Source organism: Ailuropoda melanoleuca, chromosome 12 (assembly GCF_002007445.2).
Source record: "Ailuropoda melanoleuca isolate Jingjing chromosome 12, ASM200744v2, whole genome shotgun sequence".
Taxonomy (NCBI): domain Eukaryota; kingdom Metazoa; phylum Chordata; class Mammalia; order Carnivora; family Ursidae; genus Ailuropoda; species Ailuropoda melanoleuca.
This window is the reverse complement of record NC_048229.1, coordinates 79,529,037-79,552,571: the sequence shown is the minus strand read 5'-3', so window position 1 is coordinate 79,552,571 and position 23,535 is coordinate 79,529,037. Positions and strand designations below refer to the sequence as shown.

Genomic DNA, 23,535 nt, shown 5'->3' with positions numbered 1-23,535 from the left:
GTCCCGCGAAACACGCCTTCCCCGCCCCTGCCCCCACCCCCGGGGCCCACTGTCTACTTTCTGTCTTGATGACTTTGGCGCATCCAGTACCTCCTATAAGCAGAATCATATAGTATTTGTCTTTTTGTGATTGGTTTATTCCACTCAGCATAATGTCCTCCAGGTTCATCCACGTTGTGGCTCGTGTCAGAACTTCCTTTCGTAAGGCTGAAAAATACTCCTTTGTGTGTGTAGACCACATTTTGCTCATCACCCCAAAGGTTTTCAACATCTCAGTTCCGACCACTTCAGTGAGCTGGGGAAATTGTGGTGTCTCCCCCAAGGAAGCGTGTGGTTTCCCTTTGTGCTGGACACAGTAATGACCCCTGAACATATCTCTGTCCTAAGCCCGAAGCCTGTGGAAATGTGACTGTAACGTGGCAGAAGGGTTTTGCAAATGTGGTTAAGTTTAGGATCTCAAGATGGGGGCCATCCTGGATGATCCAGGTGGGACTGGTGTGGTCGCGGGGTCCTTGTAAGGAGGACAAGCTGGAGAGGAGAAGGAGAGAAGAAGGAGAAAGGATCCTGGAAGCCGAGGTCCGAGTGTGCCAAGGGACATGGGTGTCTCTAGAAGCCTACAGGGCAAGGAAATAGTTCCCCTGGAGCTCCAGAGGGAACGCAGTCCTGAACCCTTCCTGAATCTCTGTGAGGGGGCTCCAGGGTACGAAGCGCGCCCCAAGGCCAGCGTGTGTGGCTCGTAGCCTGCGGCGTGCGGCACACACCCTCCCTGTCTTCACAACAGCTCCAACTCGGCCAGGGGGTGGCTGCTGGACGGAGGCGCACAGAACGTGTCTGCGGTTCTGGACTTCAGCCCGTGTGGGCTCTTCACGCTTCCTAGGAAACCTTCCATTTCATCTACACTTACGATTTAAAATCTCCTCCGCATGGATGTGATTTGCCTTTCTGTCCTCAGGGCTTTTGACCTCTACTTTGCCTTCTCTTTCACGGACGACACCGGCCAGGAGGTTTCGCCTCTTTCCTCTTGTCCCTGATGGAAGAATCCAGAGGAATACTTCCGTCGCAGCCTCAGGACGACTCATTACTTGAACCCTAGAAATAAAATAGAATCTCAACACGTGTTTTAATCGGTTTTGAGTTCTGCTTTTGGTGACCGGTGATTTTGTGGTGAAAAGGCTCTGGTCTGCAGCCGCTTTCCCTCACCAGGCCCTTCAACCGCCTCCCTGAGTCTCCTGCACTGGGTTTGGTGAGTGCAGTTCAAGCAGGACACGTGGAGAAGAAGTGCCCAGCTGTAGTGCTCACGTCTGTCTGTCAGTTTCGTATCCCGTTCCTGCTTGAAAGCACAGTGATGATGACATGTCAGGCAGAGAGGGCCTTGGTGCTCCAGACCCCGAGACGGCACGGACCGCGCCACCCTCTGCTTTCTGAGATGGAAGTTCAGAAGCCCGGCCTCACAGGTGCAGCCGTCGGCTGGGATGCTGGGTTGCTTTGCCCGTCTGAAGGATGGCCGCGTCGGGTGATGGCACTGGCATCTCTCCCGGCATGGCTGGAAAGATGTGTCTGTGATGCTCCGAGCCCGAGGAGGAGCTGGCTCTGTGTCTAGGAGGGGGAGGCACAGCCACCTGGCGTCCAGACGCTCCCACTGGTGCCTTGCCCCAGCCTTGGTGTCTCCTCCATGTCCCACACTTGGTGTGTTCCCTCTCTGTGTGCCCAGGACACAGTGGAAGATTTAAAGGCCCCAACAGCTTGACATTGGAACGGTCAGCAGGGCTTACCCCAGCTGAGAGAGCAGAGGGAGCAGCCCCTGCCTCTCCCGGGAAGAGTGGTTTTCTGTGCCAGTGCTGTAGCTGGTTCACATAGAGGCAGAATCTGGGCTTGAAAGGCTTGAAGACTGAGTGCTCAGGAAGACCTCCACAAAGACCCCCAGCACTGGCTAAAAAGGCAAACTGACTCCCAAACGAAGGTCAGGGGACCTGGAAGCTGGGAGGGGCAGACCAGCAAGGGTGGTGGGAAGGCCTGTGTGCATGAAAGCCCCTGGCCCTTCTTTCTGGGCATCAATACCTTCAGATGGCCTGGTTGGCCCCAGAGCTGGGTTCCTGCTGGCTGCGAGCTCTCTGTGTCACCAGTGGGGGAGAGCAGACCTCCCCTGTGGGGTCTGGAAGACACCCTTGACCTCCCCACCCTCCCTCTGTCCTGGAGGCCAGCCTGGTGGGAGCAGCGGTGGAGCAAGGCCACGACGGGTACGGCTCTGCTCCCTGAGTAACCCGCACTCTGGCCCAGGAAGGGAGGGGCTGTTCCCTCCTGCATCTCGTCGGCCCCCAGTCTCCCTGGTCTGAATCTAGAGNCATAGCAATCTGAGCAACAACTTGTTTTTTTTTTAAGATTTTATTTATTTGACAGAGATGGAGACAGCCAGAGAGAGGGAAACACAAGCAGGGGGGAGTGGGAGAGGAAGAAGCAGGCTCACAGCAGAGGAGCCTGATGTGGGGCTCGATCCCATAACGCCGGAATCATGCCCTGAGCCGAAGGTAGACGCTTAACCTCTGTGCCACCCAGGCGCCCCAAGTCTTGGATCTTTTGAGACTCATCTCTGCTTTTAGGAAAGGAAGGCTCTTGTGGGGGGCAGAGTGGGTCCAGATGTGGGGTTTGGGAAGTCCTGTGCTCTCGTTGCCCCAAGGGTTTCCTTTGAGACACGCAGTCTGAACAAGCTTCTCCTATAGTTAATTAAGAGAAGCAGTCACCTTCCTCCTGTGGTGTGAGAGGGGCACGATGTCTCTCTCCACCTACGGTGGCCCAACTGCACCTCAACCAGACTTGGGTCTTGGTGCTGGCCCCAGAGCGTGAACCCACTGGCGACAGTGGATCCCAGCCCGGGAGGTGGTTTCAGCACCCTAGAGAAGATGACTGGTGGGTGCCTTTCTCCAGAACAGTTCGCTGGAGCCCGTGATGAGGGACGGTGTGGTCAGACCCCCAGACATGTCCAGATCCCCTGAACCTGGGCGTGTGAACTTATTTGGTGACAGGACTTAGCAGATGTGATTAAGGCTGATCCTGGAGGGTCCAGATGCAATCGTGGGTGTCATGGACAGAGGGAGAGGGACACTGGATGTGGAGGAGCAGAGACTGGGGGACGTGACCACCAGCCGAGGGGCGTGGGTGCTTCTTGGAGCTGGAAGAGGCAGGAAATGGATCTGCCCAGGATGGAGCCTCCAGCAGGAACCAGCCCCACCAACACCTTGACTCTAGCCCAGGGAGACTTGGTTTGAACTCCTGGCTTGCAGAACCACAGGGAAGTAACTGTGCCATGTGAAGCCACTTGGTTTGTGGTGATTTGTCACAGCAGCCTGGGAGACAAGCCCCAGGGGAGGGGGGCCTCTGTGCGTAGGAACAGGGAGCAGGAGCTAAGGAGGCAAGCAGGACGGCCCAGGGAGACCCTCCGAGGTGTGCAGGGCCACACCCCTCCAGGGTGGGGAAACTGAGGCTCAGGGAGAAGCACCTTGTCCAGGACTGCATAGCTGTGCGGGGACCAGCCCCACGGTCCCTCCAGCCCACCAGGCTACCTACCCCCCCTAAAGAAAGCACGTGGAACAGTCTTTTTGCCTAGAACTTCCCACACTGTCCTTCTGGGATTCTCAGGAACAGGGCCCCACCTCCAGAGTTCATAGCCTTGGGGATGCAGGGAGAGAGAGAGTCCCTGTCACTTCTCATCACAGAGCAGCTGGGAGTGTGCCCGGGCATTGTGCAGGGGATCCGGCCTTGTCACACCCTGAGACCTGTTTGGAAACCTTATTAGGCCATGGGTTCCAGGGTGGGGACGAGGGTGAGGCAGGAGAGGCAGCCAGAGCACACATCTGAAGTGGACCCACTCCTAGGTGCTAACTCTGTCCACGGACTGGAGGGCCGCCTTCCTGAGCCTGCTTCTCCCTTTAACCTTCCAGACGGCCCTGCACTGTTGAGGGTGTGCTGTGTGTTGGGGTGGCTCAGGCTAGAGGGATGGGGGCTGAACCCGGGATAGGCCAATGTGGGGGGTGGTGAAGGGGAAGGAGACAGGGCCGGGGAGGAAGACACGTGAGCTTCAGCCGGCACGGTGGTGCGGCTGTGGACAGACGTGGGGGGCCGAGAGGAGCTGCTGCAGGTACAGTGACGGGGCGGAGCCAGCCCTTTGGCTTGTGAGGTGTTGGATGGGGGAGGCGGGGGAGAGGGGTGCTGGCCGAGGTGCTCACGAGGGTGCCCAGGCCTGCAATGCTGCTGAGGGAAGGGACCCTCATGTCATGCTGTGCTGCTGCCAGGGACGCTTGGTACAACCTCTCTGAGGGAAATTTGGCTATATTTATAGAAACTACAGATGCCATACCCTATTCCTGGCCACCCCACTTGGACTTTAATCCCAGGACTAGATTTGTGTGTGGACGAGGTGACATGAGCAAAGTTGTTGGTCCAGCATCGTCTGCAACCGTACAAGATGGAAAGCAACCAAAATGTCAGGTAAAGAGACTAGTTGAATTATGATCCATGCACACTATGGAGGAGCGTGCAGCTTAGAATAAGAGAAGTGTCCTTTGCGTCCTGATGTGGGAGACTCAGTGAGGATGTGGTGATGGCGAACGTGGAATAAATACCCACTGTGTGCCAGAGACCTTGCTACCCTCTCTGCTTGTGGCGACTCACGTATCTGAGACAGCTTGAAAGTGAACAAATCTGAATATGGAATTAGTGAATGATCAGCTACCACTTGGTAGAAAAGGACTTTCCAGAAAATGTCTCTGGAAGTGGGAGCAAACGGAGTGCTTGGGGAATGGTGGGGAGAGAATTGGCTACTGGATACCTGGTTCTTCTTGCATCTTCTGTCATGTAAAACTTTTACCTATTCAAAAAAAATCTCATTAAATAGAAAGAAATTGTATAAGGACTGTTGAATGAACTATTGCTCTGGAGGAGAACCATCCGAAAGGCAGTTATTCTCAACAAGCTGTGATCCCAGCAGCCACCTTCCCTCTCAAGCCAACTGTTTTCCCTTAAGTGGAATTAGGAGACACACACACACACACACACACACACACACACACACACACACACACAAACAGAACTGTTCTCACTGCACTCCTTCCGGCACACAAGTCTCCAGCCCTCTGTTTTCCTAAGCACTTTTTAATGGGCCACAACGTGACACTCAACGGCTAGGCTTTGCCCCACAACTGTGGGGATGGGGGTGACAGAACTATAGGGGTTTTCTTGCTGGCATGTTATTCATTACCCATTGTGAAGGTTTACCACTAAGAGGTGGGGCTGTGGAGTCAGGCAGACCTAGGTTTGGGTGCTGTGTGACCTTACACCAGCCAGTTGATGTCCCTGCTCCACAGTCTCGTCATTGGCAATATGGGAAGAGTAATAGTACCAGCGTCTCAGGCTGGTTGCTGATGCTGGTGACAATGGCTGTCGTAGACCCGTTGCAGTGCTCAGTCCCTGTCCGTGCCAGTGCCTTCTGTCTGGTGTCTGAATCCAGTGCCCCTTGGATCTCACCGTGGCTGGAGAGGGGATGGAGAGTGGGAAAGGACACTCTGGCCTGGAGGTCCTTGTTGGGAGCATGGCGCTTGCTGGTGGCCTCCTGTTGTGCTCACACAGTCCCGCCCAGAACAGCTCTTTCCCTGGCCATCAGCTCACTCGGCCACTTTATTTGGGTCTCTCTCGGTTCTTCACAGCTATGCTTGTGTACACGTTCTAAATATTTGCCTGGTGGAGCCCAAATTCTCTTGCCCTCCATCCCTGCTCACTCCTGGATGATTGTGCAAGGGAGCTGATTAGCACCACATTTTAATGGCAGCCTCCTCTTTGGAACATGTGTGGTTTTATTTGATTTTCTTGTTGCCATCCAAGCATGGAATCCTTTCGGGGCTGGGCTGTGTTCATTTCATTGATGGACACCAAGAATAGATCCTTAGCTCTCTTCACTGTTTCCATCCATGTTAAAAGAGTTCTAGGGGATTCTGCTGTTAACTGTTTTGTGTAGAAAGGAAAAAGAATTCCTCAGTCTTGAAAGAGAAAATTGAGTTAACAAGGCATGACTTTTTTTAACTTCTAATTATTATAATTATTTTAAATTTTAAATTCTAGTAGAGTTAACATACAGTATAACATTAGTTTCATGTGTAGAATTCAGTGATTCAGCACTTCCGCACGTCACCCAGTACCCCTCATGACGAGTGCACCCCTTAGTACCCACCCCTGTTTCACCCATCCCCCTCCTGGTAACCAGCACTGTTTTCTACAGTTAAGAGTCTCTTTCTTGTTTTTTTTTTTCTCTCTCTCTCTCTCTATTTTCCTTTGTTTTGTTGCTTAAATTTCACATATGAGTGAGATCACATGGCATTTGTCTTTGTCTGACTGACTTATTTCACTTAGCATAATATCCTCTGGTTCCATCCATGTCATTGCAAATGGCAAGATTTCATTCTTTTCAGCGGAGCAATATTCCACTGTCTGTATACATCACATTTTCTTTATCCATCCATCCATCCGTTGATGGGACGCTTGGGCTGCTTTCATATCTGGCTGTTGTAAATACTGCTGCTATAAACATTGGGGTGCATGTGTCCCTTCAAATTAGCGTTCTTGTATTCCTTGGGTAAATACCCAGTAGTGTGATTCCTGGATCATAGGATAGTTCTGTTTGTAACTTTTTGAGGACCCTCCACACTGTTTTCCACAGCATTCCCACTAATGGTGCAAGAGGGTTCCTTTTTCCCCAAATCCTTCCCAACACTTATTATTTCTTGGGTGACTTTTTTTTTTTTAACATTTAGAGTATTATGGTCACTTACATACTATGTCTGTGGGTCCAGGAGTATGTCTGTGGAACTGAGATTTTTCTAGAGATTCCACATCCCCTATGCTGAAGGGGAAATAGCCCTTTCTCTCCCTGCATCCCCATTGCAGCAGCTGGGTGTGTTGGTTATCTGTTGCTGTGTGACAAGTTGTCCCTAAGCTTTGCCACTTAATACAACCACATTTCCTGTCCCCCACAGTTTCCGAGGGGATTCAGGAGTAGCTTAGTGGGGTGCCTCTGGTTCAGAGTCTCTCATGATGAGGTGGTAAGCAGGATGGTGGTCAAGGCGTCCATCTCATGTGAAGGCCTGCCTGGGGCTGGGGTCTGCTTCTGAGACAGCTCCTCACGTGGTTGTGGGCAGGAGGCCTCAGAGTCTTGGCACATGGGCCCCTCCGTGGTGCTGGGCGTTTTAGACATTATGTTACGGCAAATGTGGATTCTGAATTGTATTTCTGAGAGTTGTTTTGATTTTTTAAATTTAATTTAATATTTTATTTTATTTTTATTTTATTTTATTTTAGTAATTTTCTTGGACTTAAGCTCTGAAACCCATCTCCCCTACAGTGTGCAGCCACTGCTGTCCCTGCTCAGACCTGCTTGATTTTTTTTTTATTTTACTATTTTATTTATTTATTTGACAAAGATAGAGACAGCCAGCGAGAGAGGGAACACAGGCAGGGAGTGGGAGAGGAAGAAGCAGGCTCCCAGCGGAGGAGCCTGATGTGGGGCTTGATCCCAGAACGCCGGGATCACTCCCTGAGCCAAAAGCAGACGCTTAACGACTGAGCCACCCAGGCGCCCCGGACCTGCTTGATTCTTGTTTTAATTACAGCCTGGCCTCCCAGTGGTCCCCTAGTATCTGCATGCACAGCTAGTGGTGAGCTGGTGAATGTGGCCAAGGCTGTGCGTGAAACCTTGAGCTCCGAACCTTCCATTGTGTGTGGGTGGGTCTCCGTTGTTGGGGAGTGTATTCACAGCTTGGTCGGTCCTCACGCTGCCTTTGCATTCACTGTCCAGTGGGCTTCTTGGCTTCATTTCTCAGAAAGGCAGGGATGAGACGAAAGGTTATCCTGACCTATGCCGCTCTCATTTCTGGAATCTCTATTCAGCTTCTGGCTTCTTCGCTGTTCATCCCACCAAGACCACAGCCTCCGGTCCCTAGAGCTGGGGGTTCCCCTGCAGTTTTGCAGCTCACAACCATTAGCTGACTCCAAACCCCAAGTTGAATGTGGCCGCCTGGCAGCCCAGCTGCTGGTTTCCAAAGCCAGCTCTGTGCTGATCCAAAGCCATGCTCCTTGCCCATCCTGGGTTGAGGGGATGTCTAAAGCTGAATTTGCTTTAGGGTACGCATGAGTGTCTCGGGGCTGCTGTAACAGAGGACCACACACTGGAGGCTTACAGCAGAAGTGACTTTAGGAGTCTGATTTTCTCCACTATGTCTCTGTGCTATGACAGTTGCTGTCATTGTAGGTGAGAATTCTAGGAGCTTCTTGCTGTCACCTCTATTTGTTTTCCCTGATTTTGGACTTGTAAGATCAAACTCTTAACTTCAGCAAAGCATCTTCCGGTTTCCAGACTTACCACTGTGGGCCTGCCAACTGGGATAGCTGTGAGGTGTGAACCCCGTGGAGAGGCTCCCTCCACTTTGCTAGAACATGCGTGGGCAGCTTTCTCTGCTGGATACCTCTGCCCCTGTCCTGCACATACTAGTGTCAATAGCATTTTCTCGAATGCTTGAAAGTTTGGAAGGTCAGAAAGTACACACTCTAAGAAGTGCGGCCCCAGCTATGAACATTAGAGGGTCACCAGGACTAGAATCCAAGCAGATCAATGCAAATTAATCGAGCATCCTGTATTTATGTTAAAAGGATCAGTTGCCACTGTAGGAGATCAGGGTGAATGGGCTTGGTTGTGAAAAAATTGCAAACTGCAAATAATGAACAGCAAGTTGCTGGAACTTGCAACAGCCCTGATCACACTGGTAACAGTAGAGACCAATCTGTCTAGAGCACTGTTCCCTGAAGTGCGTAGACTTTTGGTCCCCAAATTGCGTATTATACAAGTTCTGGGATCAAATCAGCAAGAAAATGTTAAAATGTGACATCCCTATGCCCCCCTCAGTGATTCAAGTGCACGACGCTCGTCAGTACAGTAAAGTCACTGAAAAGGCCTGCAGAAGACACAGTTGGATTTATGTAACCCCGTGCTTGTCAAACTTATTTGACCTTGGAAACTTTTAGTAGTGTGATGCCTGCAGAGATTTTGTAGGACGCTTTTCCAGGGAACCCACTCTGGAGAATGCTTCTTTGTAAGGAGGAGTCTATCAGGAGAAGTGTGGGATCCCAGCTGAAATGGTCGTTTGAGACCAGGGTGTTCAGAGCCTGAATGGCAGAGTGGGTGGAGACCCCCAAATGTAGGGTGGTGGTCCCTGCAGGGATTTTGAAAAGGGAAGCCACGCCATCTAAGTGGCTGCTTAGAAGTCAGGCCTGTAGGACTAGCGTGTGAATTTGGGCCACACAAGAGAGCCAAGGGTCTCTAAAGGGGGTCCATGCCCAGTCCATGCTTCATCTGTTGCCATTGACACCATGAAATACTTGTCACTCCTAGCTATCTCCAGGTCCTGTGTTTGCAATTGCCTGAGTCACACCTAGGGAACACCTGGGAAGACCAGTGTATGCTCAGTGGGGGCCAGAAGGTGGAGGGGGGTGAGGCCCAAAGGAAGGGGGATGTCCATGGGCCTGGCCAGAGAGAGGCTCACTGCTCACACCCTCTGTCCTCATTCGTAGGGTCCCTATAAACATCCCCGAGCCTGGCCCTTTGCAGGCAGGATGAGTACATGTGTGGATGCCTCCGCCCAGCCCTCCATGCTGGGCCCACAGCGAGTCATGGAACACCCGTGTTTTGGGAAGCAGCAGGGGCCTGTGACTTCCCCAAGGCCCCGGCAAGGGGCATGTCAGAGCCTGCATGATGAAGGGCGGCCTGCAGGCCCTAGTCCCTGCTCACTCAGAGCCCAAGTAAACATGGCTCCAATGATCCCAGAGCATACCAGCTGGAGAGAAGCGTAGAGGTTCTTCCAGTGCAAACTCCCTCAGTTGGACAGTGGGGAAATTGAGGCTCACAGTGGGGAAGGGATCTCCTGCAGCTGAGGTAGACCCAGGACCCTGGGTCTGGACCTCGATTCTAGGACTTCCTTGCCCACCGCAAGGGCACTCCAGAAGCCTAGCTCCCTAAGAGTGGAGCGCTGGCCACCTGCCGCCTCCTTTCACCTCTGGGTTGCTTTATATTGGTGGAGGGAGGAAGGACAAGAATTCTGTTACTTACAATTCCCTCAGCTTATAAAAGGAAAACATGGTGATTCTTTCTTTGAGTGTTTAAAACACAAAACTTGATTTTTCTAGAAACCTGATTACCTGGTGTGATTTTCATTGCTACTGTCTGTCCAGTAGGCAGTTGAAAGATAAGATTAGCTACTTGAAGTGTTTTATTAGTTAAAAAAGATTAGCATATAAAATGTTTTATTATGGAAAATTTCAAATGTCTATAAACGTAGATGGAAGTTCCGTGAACCTGCCACCCAGCAGTGGCTGGTGGAGGAAGCGAACACAAGGGAGCTGCTTCTCTGTCTTTCTACCCACTCCCCCCACTCTCCCAGCCAGGGTTACTTTGAAGCAAATTCCAATACTGTATCTTTTCATCTGTCCCTAAGTGAGAATATATCTCTAAAAGATACCGATCGCTGTCTTTCTTACATAAAATTTTTATGGTGAGATCACTGTGCATTTATTTATTTTTAAGAGATTTATTTATTTATTTATTTATTTGAGAGAGAGAACATGAGACGGGGGGAGGATCCTGGGGGAAGCAGACTCCCTGGTGAGTGGGGAGCCCAATCCAGGACTCGATCCTGGGACTCCGGAATCATGACCTGAGCGGAAGGCAGATGCTTAACCAACTGAGCCACGTGGGCGCCCCAAGATAATTGTGGATTTATACACCTTGCAAGAAATAAAACAAAGAGATGCCTTGTACACTCAAGATCTCTTCTGTTAGGCACAACTATGGTGTTATTATCACACCTAAAATATTTAACGGTCATTACTTAATCCAGTATGCACACAATATTTACATTTCCCAAATAGCTTATCGTCTCTCTTTTTAAGTATGTTTGATTGGTTAACTTTAACTAACTAGTTGTCCCAAGTTCATCACGTACATCCAGGCTATCTCCAAAATCTAGTTTATTAGCGAATTGAAAAAAGTGGCAGCTTTTACGGAGATGTACCATACATACTGTACGGTTCACCCGTGTCAAGTGTACAATTCAGTGACCGCGTAGTGGCTTTCGATTTCAGATGCACTGGGCACCCACCGTGGGAAACGCAGATAGTGCTAGCTTGCCGAGCGCCGGCATGACAACTGTTTGCAGTTGCCTTTCTCTGGCGCACGTCTCCTTTCATTATGTGAGTTTAGTAACAATTAAATATAATATACATGTATAGAAGACGAACCAAAACAAGGGGGAATTTACCCTACATCCTGTACCTGGGCCGAACCACCAAATCTAGTTTGGATTCCTCCCCATCCCTGGAGGTGTTCTTTTTATTTAAAAAGAAAAACCATGAAATTTGGATATCTTACACTTGGTAAGTGCCAGCCTGAAGGGCTTTGTCTTCGCTAACTCTGTGAGTGGGCCAGAATGGCAGCCAGGGGCCTTGTGACCCCACCGGGGCCCCTAACCAAGGTGTCCGTGAGGAGAACTCAGAGCACCCAAGAACCTGGGTGGAGAAATATCGCATCTTTATTTTCCCCAACTGCTAACTGAAATTCAGCATTTCCTTCCATATGGATAAAGGTAACCAGCCGGAGCACTGACAGAACGTAGGACTTTGTCAGCAATGAAATCACAGACATTTCCTTGTTGGAGGGCAGTCATGGCTGCTGTTTTCAACCATAATCTGAGCCCAGGGTTACTTTGAGTTAGATAAGCCCTTAGACCCTGTGAGACCCATGCTCCTGAAAAAGCACATATGTGACCATATCGCAATTAAAACTAGTTTAATTAAACTATTAACTAAACAATTAAACTAGTAGTTTAATTACTGTATTTCAATATGATTGTTTCCTTTGTAATCCTGCAAGTTTTATGTTTTAAAAACATTCTGAGAAGTGGCTCATTGGTTGTGTAAGACTTCCAAAGGGGTCCAAGTTCCCCCAAAGGTTAAGAACCTCCAGATTGGAGAGAAATGTTTTTTTCTGAGTCACTGATGATTTACTCTCAATTTTTAATTTTTAAAAATTCAGGACCCCTTTACGGAGCTCAGTTGCCTCCTGCTTCCCAGCCAAGCCCGTTCTCATTTTTCAGGGCCAAAGGCGAACCCGGCGCCAGGGTCCGGGGGAGAAAGGCAGCGGGAAGACTGATACCACGATGTCTCTGTCATGGAGGGAGCTGGGCAGGGCTGTTTTCAGTGGCCGCCTGCCCTTCCCTGAGATGCGTACACAGCTGGCTTTCCCAGCACTGAGCCCGCCCTCCTGGAGCGACACTTTCAGGGAAGAGTCCATTTCCACGTCCACGTGTCCTGGCGTCTTTGGATGTGGGCTGGATGGGGGTGGGGGTGGGGGTGTGTGCAGCCCCCAGAGAGGATGAGGAGGGCCCCAGCTCCCTGTGTTCAGGAGGTGATTTGCCCTCTTCTCTGCTGCTAGGTGGGAAGCCCCGTGCCTGCTGGAGGTTTATGGGGAGACTGGCCAGCTCAGCACGGAGGGACGGAGATGCACCGGGAGGGACAGAGCACCTCCCCGCACCATCTCCACCCCCAGCCAGGGGCACAGGCTGCTTGGTGCTGCTGGAAGTCCTCCCCATGCCTTCGGCCACGCGCCCCCAGCCCACAGTTTTTCTATCACAACAAAACTCTTTTTTTTTTTTTTTAGATTTTTAAATTTTATTGATTTATTTATTTGACAGAGAGAGAGAGAGAGAGCCAGTGAGAGAGGGAACACAAGCAGGGGGAGTGGGAGAGGAAGAAGCAGGCTCCCAGCAGAGGAACCCGATGTGGGGCTCGATCCCATAACGCTGGGATCACGCCCTGAGCCGAAGGCAGACGCTTAACCGCTGTGCCACCCAGGCGCCCCTATCACAACAAAACTCTTGATGTGCAGGAGGTTTCCCTGGAAGGCAGAGACTTCAGGAAACCAAATTCATTTATTCATTTGCCAGATACTGAGCCTTAGGGCGCAGTGTCCAGCTCCAGGGATGTGTCGGGGAGAGAAGCAGGGGTAGTGCCTGCCTCATGGGATTTAAAGTGAGTGGGAGACGCATGCTGGGAAGGGAAATTTCACCATCTGTGGTGACGAGGGCCCCAGGGTGCCATGCTGGAAATTAATGGACGGGGAGCTGGCACGGTGTGGGGAGCCTCTGTGAGCAGGTGACATCTGAGCTGTAACCTGGAGGGTGACAAGGGTCCAGACATGAAAGGCAGAAGGAGGGACGGGCATTGCAGACAGAGGGCAAGGCTTCTAGAAGGGCCTAGAGGTGAGAAAGGGACTTGGTGTGGGAAAGGCCAGCATGGCTGGGGCACGGTGAGAGGGGTGGGCAAGGTCATGGAGCATCTGGCCTTATAGACCATGGGGCCAAGTTTGCATTTCGTTAGAAGTTTCAAGCAGGGTTGTGGCATAATCCGATGGAGCTCTGTGGGCGGGCTGCTGTGTTGTGAGTTTCTCTGTTTTCGTGGAATGGGAGGGTGGTCTGATTTCCGGAATTCTGCCAGCCTGCCGAGAGTCCGACGCCGCTGGGCATGGTTCCCCCGGAATTACTCTGGGTAAAACCACCCCTGTCCGTACTCTTGTAACGCACAGTGCCCGAGCTGCTGCCACCCTGCCCTCGTGCCCTCGGCACTCGCCTTGCCAGGGAGTGCTGATGACCGTCTGCAAGGACCCACGCGGGCACATCAGAGATGTGCGAGGGATGGGGCTGGAGGAGAGCTACCCCCAACTCCTCATCCCAGGAAGGGTGTGCCAAGGCCGGTTCTGCACCATCTCCCCAAGGTCCCCGGCAGACCCGAGCTGCTCACAGATAATGCTGAGAATTTTGAGATGCGGCCGCAGAGCGTTGTGCCACATGCGGCTCGGACAGTGGCTCAGAATGCCCCGTGATCCCCTCCATCCTTTCTTCTCATAATTCTCTTCCTTGTTTGTTTTTACTAGTTTTTATGTTTATTTTTCTTGCCTGAGCTAGTTGGAGCGGCTTTTTGTGAGGTGCACCAAGAAAGCGCTGACGAGGCCAGTCTGACTGGGTTTGGAGGGCCTTCCCTGGGCCTGTTTCTTCCACCTCAGAAGAGCTGCTCGGGGTAGCACCACAGTCACCCCGAGGGCAGAAACCTTAGGAAGGCCCAGCTCAGGAGGAGTGTGTCCGCCAAACCACCTGGACCCACGGCCGTTTGGCCTGAGGGTCTGTCGGTCCTGGCGCCGGGCCGTCCGCCTCTGTGCAGCTACAGCTCGGCTTCTGTGTCTTGGTGAGACTTACACATGCCTTTCTCGTGGAAGGAAGTGGCTCACAGGGAAGACAGCATTCGGCCCAAAAGCCCAAGGCCAAAAACCCTCCAGCACTGGTGCTTCCAGGGTTCCAGCCACGCAGCTCGGAGAAGACAACGTGATCTACGGAACGCGTTACTCCTGCAGGGTCTGCAGCTCAGCCTGGGGCCGAGCAGGACCGCAGACCTCGTGTGGCAGCCCGAGGGATGGCACGCCGTGACCAAAACTCCGCAAGAGGGGAAGCACGTCACCTGAGCGGAGCAGACAGCGAGTGGGTTTCTCTTCAGGCACACGCTGATCGATCGGTAGCAATGCTCCAGAGGCCCGAGATTGAAGACTGACGAGGACACAGAAGGAGGAGAAGGGACAGCTGGTACTCACCACTCTGAAAGGCGTTTCCTGACTGGCATGGGTGCCTCTCCTTCCATAGTGGGTTTTCCCAACGTGTTCTGGGCGGGTTTCACAGGAGAGCTTTGAATGCTGGGTGACAGGGAGAACAGGAACAGTATTCTGCACCGGCCCTCCCGTCTGGCTCTGCCCCTCCCGTTCCACACATCACCCCCTGACGCGGGCCTCAGTTTCAGCCCTGCTTCCTCCTTGACCCCCTGTGCGGGTCACCTTTGCTGCACTGACTGCCCCGGGCCTTCCCTCAGGCACCTGTCTTGTCTGGGCTGTCAGCTCTCCAGCGCATTGCCGCACCCTTGCAGCACGCCGGGGGTACACCCTCTCTCGGACTGGGCACCATGCTGCTCACCAGAGGAGGGCCCAGAGCTGCTGCTCACTGGTCCCGTGCTGCTGTGGCCAGTGCCAGAGCCCTCGCGAACAACGGCCGTGACCGGTTCCCGAGCAGGGCGAGGATGGTGACACCACACAAGGGCTCTGAGCTGAAGACTGGTAGGGATTCGTGAGTTTCCTTAAGGAAGAGACAGCGAGCTCAGCAAAATGGTTGAAAGCATGGGCTTCGGAGCAGATGGACCTGGGTTCGGATTCTGCCTGTTCTCGCTAGCTGACTCCTGTCAGTCTGTCTTCCCGTCTGTAAAATGGGACTGACAGCGGCAGCTCTGTCACAGCTGTGTCCGCAGGACTGAGTGAGAAGGAAGCCCACATCACAGTGCCGGGCACGGAGCAGGCGCCTTATACACAGCCTCTGCTGTCATCGTGGGCATGTGGAGTTTATGCCTGACACATCGCCAGTGCTCAGTAAATGGTAATAGTGCCGACTGTATTAATAAATGGTGATAGATGGACTATTTGCAATTTGGCCTGACCTGGGAAGTCTGGGTAAATGGTCCCCTGGTCTGACCCCCCATTTTGAAGTTGATTCCTGGGGAGCTGAGGGAGGAGACGACTTTGTCTGGTGACAGAAGTGAGCCCAGCCCGCCAGCCCCCGCTGAGACAGCTCCGTGGTGATGGCTCAGCAGCCTGATGGGAAGCCTCGGCCGGGGCGTGTTTTCTTTCCATCTGTCTCTCGGAGACATTTCTTGCCAATCAGGGCGTTGGGAAGGCGGGTGGGGAACAATGGAACGCGTTGTCCTGCCTCCCGTTGACTCCGCCGCCCGGCAGAGTTCACTCAGCGTGTAATCCTTGAGGCATGCGGAGCCAGCGGCGTGGCCGCCGAGGGAGGAGGATGACCTGCCCCCCGTGTCACGGAATTGGAAACAGATTGCGGGATGGGCCGGCACGTCCCAGGGGGCCTCTCGCGGGTCCTGGCCGGGCACCACTGCCATCGTCCTCCCTGGGGAGTGTCTGTGGTCACCCGGCAAGGCTCACGTGGGAGGACTTGGGCACCCAGCAGTGTGGTGTCCTTTTCTGTCTTTTCTGCTTTTATGTTTGGATGCTTATGTTCATAGCAGAGACTGCTCTCTGGGGCAGAGGGACGCAGCCCCCAGTGGGTTTAGATTGGAACAGGAGGTCAGTAGATAAGGAACCGGGGGCAGTGAGCCTTGCCAGTGACCCGCGCTGTGACCATGGCCTCGTTGCTCTCCTGCGCCGGGTCTCAGGTCCTTGTGGGTAACACTAAGTGAGGCGTGAGAAGCTGCATTGTGTTGCATTAAGGAGGCAGGGAGGGGCTGTCTTCTCAAGAGGAGATGGAAGGGCCAGAACGCTAGAAGGGGAGAAACTTGGAGATAATTTAATCCCGTAGTTCTTCACCCTGACGGCACAGCTGAGTCACCTAGGAGTTAAAATACCAATTCCCAGGCTCTCTCCCAACGGCTCAGGCAGATTGGGGGCTGGGGTCTGAGAATGGAATGCAGACACCCTCCCTTGGTGACTCGAGGCAGAGCTAGTTAGAGGGGCCAAATCAGCTTTTTGCTGCATAGCTGAAACGTTTTAACAATGTCAACACGATTTTGTTTGCTCACCGTGCTCCCTGCACCTTCCCCTTCCCTCCTTCCTCCTTGGCCCCCTGTGTGGGGTGTGGCTACAGCCTCCTGCCATATCTGGGCTTTCCTGCGTCCTCCAGGTGGTCTTGGGTTCCTCACCGGCAAACCAGGGGAAGTGGGCAGACTCACTCGTAGGCTGGCCGTGTGACCGAGGAGAGAATGTGTGCGGCATGCCCCTGTTGCTGTTTCTTGTGTGTGTCTGCTTCCTTGCTGTCTGCTGGGCTCCGAAGCGCCAACCCATCTCTTTTAACAGAGATGTAAAGAGAGAGACTCGGAGAGGGGTGCTACAGTAGATGCTTACCTTTTTGAGAAGCCTGTCAGATGGGGGTTGGGCAGGAGGGAGGCGGAGAGGGACACGCATGGCTTTCTGCTTCCTCAGGGGTGGGACGCTGTGGGACCCCGATGGGGGGGCCACTTGGCTCTAGGAAGTTGGTTCCCAGGTACCTCACCTTTTGGGAGAGGGGTTAGCTCTGCTACTCTGGAGTTCTGGATTCATATGGACTCTTTGTTTCTAGCAGTAATTACTAGCATTTAATAATAGTGATGGTGGGGCAGCTTGTAGGATGTGTGGGGCTCTAGATGGATATTCATTCCTGGGCTTGTGTCTTAATAAACAATATGAATGACTCCAAATCAGAGTGTCAACTTCATCCTGGTGGCCCAATCTCATGCAGTCCTGCTGACACATACTGCCTCATCAGAGGCACAGGCACGGCCATAGAACCTGGGATAACCCAGAGGTGCATGCCCCCAAGCTCCTTAGAGCATCTGGTCGACCTCTCATGTGGAAGCCTGGAGGGTGGGTGGGAATGAGGACCGGGGCTCGCATGGCTTGGATGGCATTGCCTAGCAGGCTGGTCCCAGCCACTGGAGGGAGTTTAGGATATTTTGAGGAAGGTGCCCCAAAGTGTGGGGCTCCCTGAGGTGGGGCCCTGGGGTCACGGTCGTTCAAGTCTAAGAGTGATATGATGTTCTATCTGTATGTCATTATAATTACACAATTATAGTAATTTTTATTAGAACCATGATGTTTATGACGGTATTATCTTTTTGTTATTTACTGGCCATTGTATTAGTTGGGATCAGATTCAGCAATGAGTGATAGAGTCTGGAAAAACAGCGCCTTCGCAATGAGAGACATTGATTTCTTGCCTGTGTTGTGGGCTGTCCAGACTGATGGGCGCTGCTGCTGTACAGTCTGGGGGCCTGGGCCCTCCGGCTCAGCCCTCTGCCCTCCCGGGACGCAGCCCCCATGCACCAAGATGGCGGCCAGCCCATCCATGTTCCAGGCAGCAGGATGGAGGAAGATGGTATTTTGTTCCTCCGCCAGAGGGGCTCACTGTGCCTAGGTTTTGATTAGAAGGGCAGTTAGCCGCGATCAGATCCACTTTGTGAGTCCCGGGGTGGGAGGTGATTGCTCTGTGCTGGCACACGGAATAGCAGCTGTGTCCAGGAGAGTCTGAGCCCCAGGGACCTGGCACGGGCCAGTGCACTCAGTCACTGCGGAGCTCCCTCTGCCCTGTTCCCACACTCCTGACGGCCTCCTTCTCCCACCCTGCGACTTGGGCTCTTCTCGCTCTCACCTTCCCCTCTCTCTCTGGTGTTTATGATTTGCTCTGCTGGAAAGTAGCGGCCCTGACCCTGCCCCGCGGGGAAGAGGAGAGCTGGGGCGGGGGGCTCTGATGGGGGGAGGGGTGATGACGGCCGGCCACCCACCACACAGGAAGGAATGTCCCTCCTCAGCCCTGTACTTGCTCTCTGCCCTGTGGTGCTCTAACATTTGGTTATTTTCCTGAAGGGTGTGTGAGTCATGCTGGAAGCTCACCTCTGCCCCTCCTCCTCTTCCAGCCTCCTGCTGCCTTGAGGTCCAGCTCAGTTCAGCTGAGTGACTGTTTATTCAGCACTTCCCACGTGAAGTATTTGGGATTACTTCCCTGGCAGAGTTTGCCAGAACAAATTAGGGGATCAGAATGTCCAAGTATTGTCAGGGTTCTTGGGACGGGTTGCCAATTTGCTTTCTGTTCCTATGGGCAGGACAGGAGGCTGCTGTTTTTGCCATGTCTTCGCCAGCACTGGGTATTATATTTTTTCATGTTTTACCCTTTGGAGACCAATTTTTCTCACAGGCGGTTATCCTCTGAGATGAGTGGACTGGGGTCTCCCAGGTCTCGGGCTGAGGAGGGCTCTTGAAGGGAAGGCAGGGGGTGCTGAAGGGAAGGAAGGTGGGAAGATAGGGACCCTCGTGCTCTGTTGGACAAAGTATAACCCGGTGCAGACCTTTGGGAGCTCATGCTGCTTCTTTCTGCTTGGACAGATGAAGTCTGTGTGTACTTCCCTCGGCGTGCTCCTCCCTGACAGACATCCATCAGTCCCCAGAACCTATGAATGTGTTACCCTGTGCAGAAGAAGGGACTTGTCACATGTGGGCAAGTTAAGGACCCTGAGGTGGAGAGATGGTCCTGGATGATCCCAGCCCAGTGTCATCACACGGTAAGAGGTGCACACGGGACCAGAGTCAGAGAGGGACCATGATGAGGGAAGCAGAGGTCAGGATGATGCAGCCAAAAGCCAAGGCTGAGGTGCCTCTGGACTCTGGAGAGGCAAGAGACAGGTTCTTCCCTGGGGCCTCCAGAAGGGTCCGGCCCTGCCTACCCTTGACTTGAGCCCGCTGAGGCCCGTCTTGGACGTCTGCCTTCCACAGTGAACTGGAGGCCGTGAAGCTGTGCTGTCTTAGGCTGCGAGGGTTGAGATCATTTGTCGCAGCGTCCGCTGGAGCTGAATGTCACCAGTGGCTCTGCTTCCGTGCATTTCATGCGTCCACGTGGGGGTGAAGGTGAGGGGGTTTGTGGGGGAGGGGGAGCTGGGGAGAGTTGGTGAGACTTCTGGGGAGTGCTGGGCGGTGGAGGGGGGAGCGGCACGCTGTGCAGCAGGCGGCTGGGCTTGGAGATGGCAGACCAGCTGTGCACAGAGTGCCACAGGGCAGGCGAATCCCAGTGCTGAGCAGGAGGGTAAGGTGACACAGTGGCCTGTGACAGTGGCAGCACCAAGTAAACATTCAGGATACTGGGTGGAAGGCTCTGGACACAGCACAGTGTGGATGTGGCTGAAACCTGTCTCTGCCCCAGAGACCCCTCCCTGTCGTCATGGCCTGAATCAGTGGTCCCAGGGTGTCCATAAGGGCCCTTTGGTCTCTTTAGCATGGGCTGAGTGCCAGCATGGGGTCTGGGTTCCCTGAATAAGATGTTCGTGTTGTGTTGGACCCGTCAGAGGCCTGGGCCGTGGCAGCCAGACTGGAGAGGAGGGACAGAGGCTGGCCCGCACACTGATGAGCTGCCCCAGTCAGCCGGGTCCAGATGGGCCGCCCCCTCCCAGGACTGCTGTGAGCTCAGGCCAGGGGCAGCAGGTCCAGTGTCCCCAGGCCCTGCTTCACCCTTGCCAAGGCCACCTGCAGAGAGGGGACAGAGGATTCCTGCTTGGGATGTGAGAAGCAAGTCCACTCAAAACCACCCGTCTCAGCATTGCCTCGGCCAGCCTTCTAGATAAACAAAGCAGTGTTTAAAAAATCCACGGGGAGGTGTTTTGGCCTGGAGGGAGGGAAGGTTCCGGGCCTCACTCTGAGCCAAGCCGGACCCACCCATTCTTGGGACAGAGTAAAGCCATCGTCCTCTGCGTCTCGGTGCCGTTTCTCGGGCCTGCCAAGGTCCTACAGTGGGAGGTGGCTCTTGTCCATGGAGCTGGGTTTGGGCAGGCTCTGGGTCCCCTCCTGGAATGCGGGGTTTCGTGGAAAAATTGAGCCCCGAAGCACTCGCAGAGGAAATTCCAGGGTGCGTTTGCTGATGGACGTGTCTTGGAAGGCGGCTGGTTACGTTGGCACCGTCCCAGCACTCATGCTCTCCCCTTCCTGCCCTCCCGCTCCCCAACTTCTCTTTTTCCCTCCAAAGAAAAAAATATCAAAACCAAAGACAAGCCAGAAAGCACAAGCAAACCGACCAGAGAGAACCCTACTTAGTCAAGAAAAATGACAAACCCTAGGGCATAAAATCACCAGCACTTTTACAGTAGCCCGTCTTAGAAGAAAGGCCGTCCCTGAGTGGAGGGACACATGCAAATGTTCTTTAAGCTGCCATCTTTCGAATGCCTACGATAGTTTTGTTTTTGTGTTTAACCGAGGCATAGCTTAAATGTAATCAAGTGCACACCTGTGGAGTGTGCAGCTCGGCAAGGTGCTACATATGTGTCCCCTGAGACACACAGAGCCCCCCACCCCCGGCATGCACGGGGCTACCCTCATCCTCTTTCCTTGTCAGCGCCCTTCACCCCCGCTCACTGCGGCTCCGACTTCCACGCTCTTCACTTTGCTGCTCTTGAACGTCATGTCTGTGGACTCACGCGGCAGGTCCTGCTCTGTGCTGGCCTCTTTCACGTGCTGTCAGTCTGACATCTGTCCGTGTGCTGGGGTGTGGCCAGTCTGCTCCCCTCTCTTGCTGCGCAGAATTCTGTTGTGAGAGCATGCCCCGGTGTGTTTACACATCCCCTGCTGACACACTCTTGGGACGTTTCCATTTTTGGGGACACTTTGAATAAAGCATCCACGAGCTTTCTTGGCTCCTTCTTGGTCCTTTGGTGTCTCCATGCCACGGTAGCCCCGTGGCGTGAGTACGGTTTTTAGCATCCCCAAGTCATAGGTGGGAACACTGAGGCACGACAAGTTTTAGTGCCTTGTCCAAAGTCCCAAGGTAAGGAGCGGGGCTGGGATTGCAGCCAGAGCCATGCGTTGGGGACCCCAGCTCTTTGCAAAAGGCACAGCATTTCAGGAGCAAAGTGGCCGAAGACTCCAGGGCTGTGAGGCACGGGCAGTTTTTCGGCGTGAAGAATCCCCCTCCTCCTCCTTGGCAGAGGGATGCCTGGCCCAGTCCTCACTCACTGTCCTGGCTGTCCCCGCCCAAGCCCAGCTGTGTGCTCACGGCCTGAGAGAGCCCCTGATGACAGCTGTGTTAGATGTTCCGGGAGATGCAGGCTCTCGTTCAGCTGCTGGGGGAAAGCCCTGCAAATCCTGTGACAAACAGCTCTAATCTGGTGTTTAATGTGGAGCCTGATGTCGGCAGCAGCGAGTGAGGGCACAGGCTTTGGGAAACACAACCGGTGCCAAGCCTGGGAGTGTGCATCTGGCCCCCGCCAGGCAGCCAGGCTGCTGATCCCCCAGCTGAGCACGGCTGGAGGCTGGACGGCATCACTGTGGCCTCATGGGCTCGGTTTGCTGACCCTGGGTTGACATGAGCAATAATGAAATGACCCACGTGAAATGCCAGCATGGCCCCAGTGAGTGTGAGCTGGCTTGTTGTTTTCCATTGTTCACAATTGGGGCTTATGACCTGAGCAATCTACCCTACGGGTCCCTTATCTGAGTCCCTTATCTGAGACCCTGGGGGCCATATCTGTTTCAGAACTCAGGATTTGTTGGATTTTAGAATGTTAAATCGTTGCTTATATTGTATATCATTAAGAGCCCCGTGGGATCCTGGGCATTCTGGGTAATGGAACTCATGGAGTTTCTTCAGCAAACCGTATGGGTAGGCAGCCTTGACCAGCCTCACCACTCTCTTCAGGGACGGCTCTGCTGCCAAATGAATGTGCTGCAAATTTGGGAAGAAATTTGCATGATTTGGGAACTGGTGATACGGGGTTGGGTCGTGGCTTCAGACCGTTGTGAGATGGATGAGCTCATCTAAGAGGAGTGTGTAGAGCAGATGCAAGGGACATGCTGTTCATAATCACAGTGTGAGTGTGTGTGCATGTGGGTGTGTGTGTGTGGTGTCACTTTGATTTTGTTGTTGTCTTAATCCATTTCTTGCTCATGAGTCTGCCATTCGGGACAGCTCATCTCTGTATGGTGTCTGCCGGGGAAGCTTGAAAGCTGCAGGTGACTGATGGCTGGGTTCTGGGACATCTCAAGGCTGGCTCACTCACGTGTGTGGCGGGTAATGCTGGCCGTTAACCGGGGACCTCCGCAGCGCTCTGTTAGCCCACCCTCTGCCCTTGGGCTTCCTGTGGCTGCTTGGACTTCCTCTCAGCACAGAGCAGCCATCTGGACGTACAAGGTGGACGTGAACGGCACTGTCAGGGTCTAGTCTTGGTGGTCATTTCCATCATACTTTCCTGGTGGAGACGGTCGCCAAGTTCCCCCCAGGTTCGAGAGGAGGGGGCATCCCAGCCCTGGATGGGAGGCGTGTCAGCATCACACCCACAAGAAGAGCCTGTGGCATGGACCCGTTGTGGTGATCTTAGAAAACCCCTGCCTGCCCCGGAAGCCCCTCCGGGAGTCTCTGAGGCCCCCGCGGTCTGGATAGCCTCCTGCCGAGGCACAGACCACCGTGTGCTTCCCGGGAGCCTGTGGCCACCTCAGTGCCTGGGTCCGTTAGGCTAAAGGGAGTTGTTCGTATCTTTATTAGTGGTTAGCTTGAAAAAATTTAAACGTAATTTTATAATTCCATTATTTAAACACAGTTATTTATTTTATATAATTATATTTTATATTATTATGTCCTTACAATAGAATTTCCGCATTTCTAGTATATTATATATTTTTGTTTTATTTATTTTAAAAAACATTTATTTTATAGGGGCACCTGGGTGCTGGCAGTTGGTGAAGCATCCGACTCTTGATTTTGGCTCAGGTTATGGTCTCAGGGTTGTGAGCTCAACCCTGTATTGGGCTCCATGCTGGCGTGTAACCTGCTTGAGATTCTCTCTCTTCCTCTGCTCCTGGCCCCCTCTTGCTCTCTCTCAGTTGCTCAAAAAATTTTGTTT

General features: G+C 53.1%; 1 long non-coding RNA gene across 3 annotated transcripts in view; it reads left to right on the top strand.

The window, feature by feature from the left end:
- LOC105239251 overlaps nt 1-23,535 on the top strand; it is a 328,945-nt gene that overhangs the window by 73,911 nt on the left and 231,499 nt on the right. The window contains exon 2 of one of the 3 annotated variants that reach the window (XR_002143499.2): nt 19,043-19,218. The exons of the other annotated variants lie outside the window; for them this stretch is intronic. This is a non-coding gene — a long non-coding RNA (uncharacterized LOC105239251). The remainder of the gene's footprint in view (nt 1-19,042; nt 19,219-23,535) is intronic. 3 annotated transcript variants of the gene reach the window in all.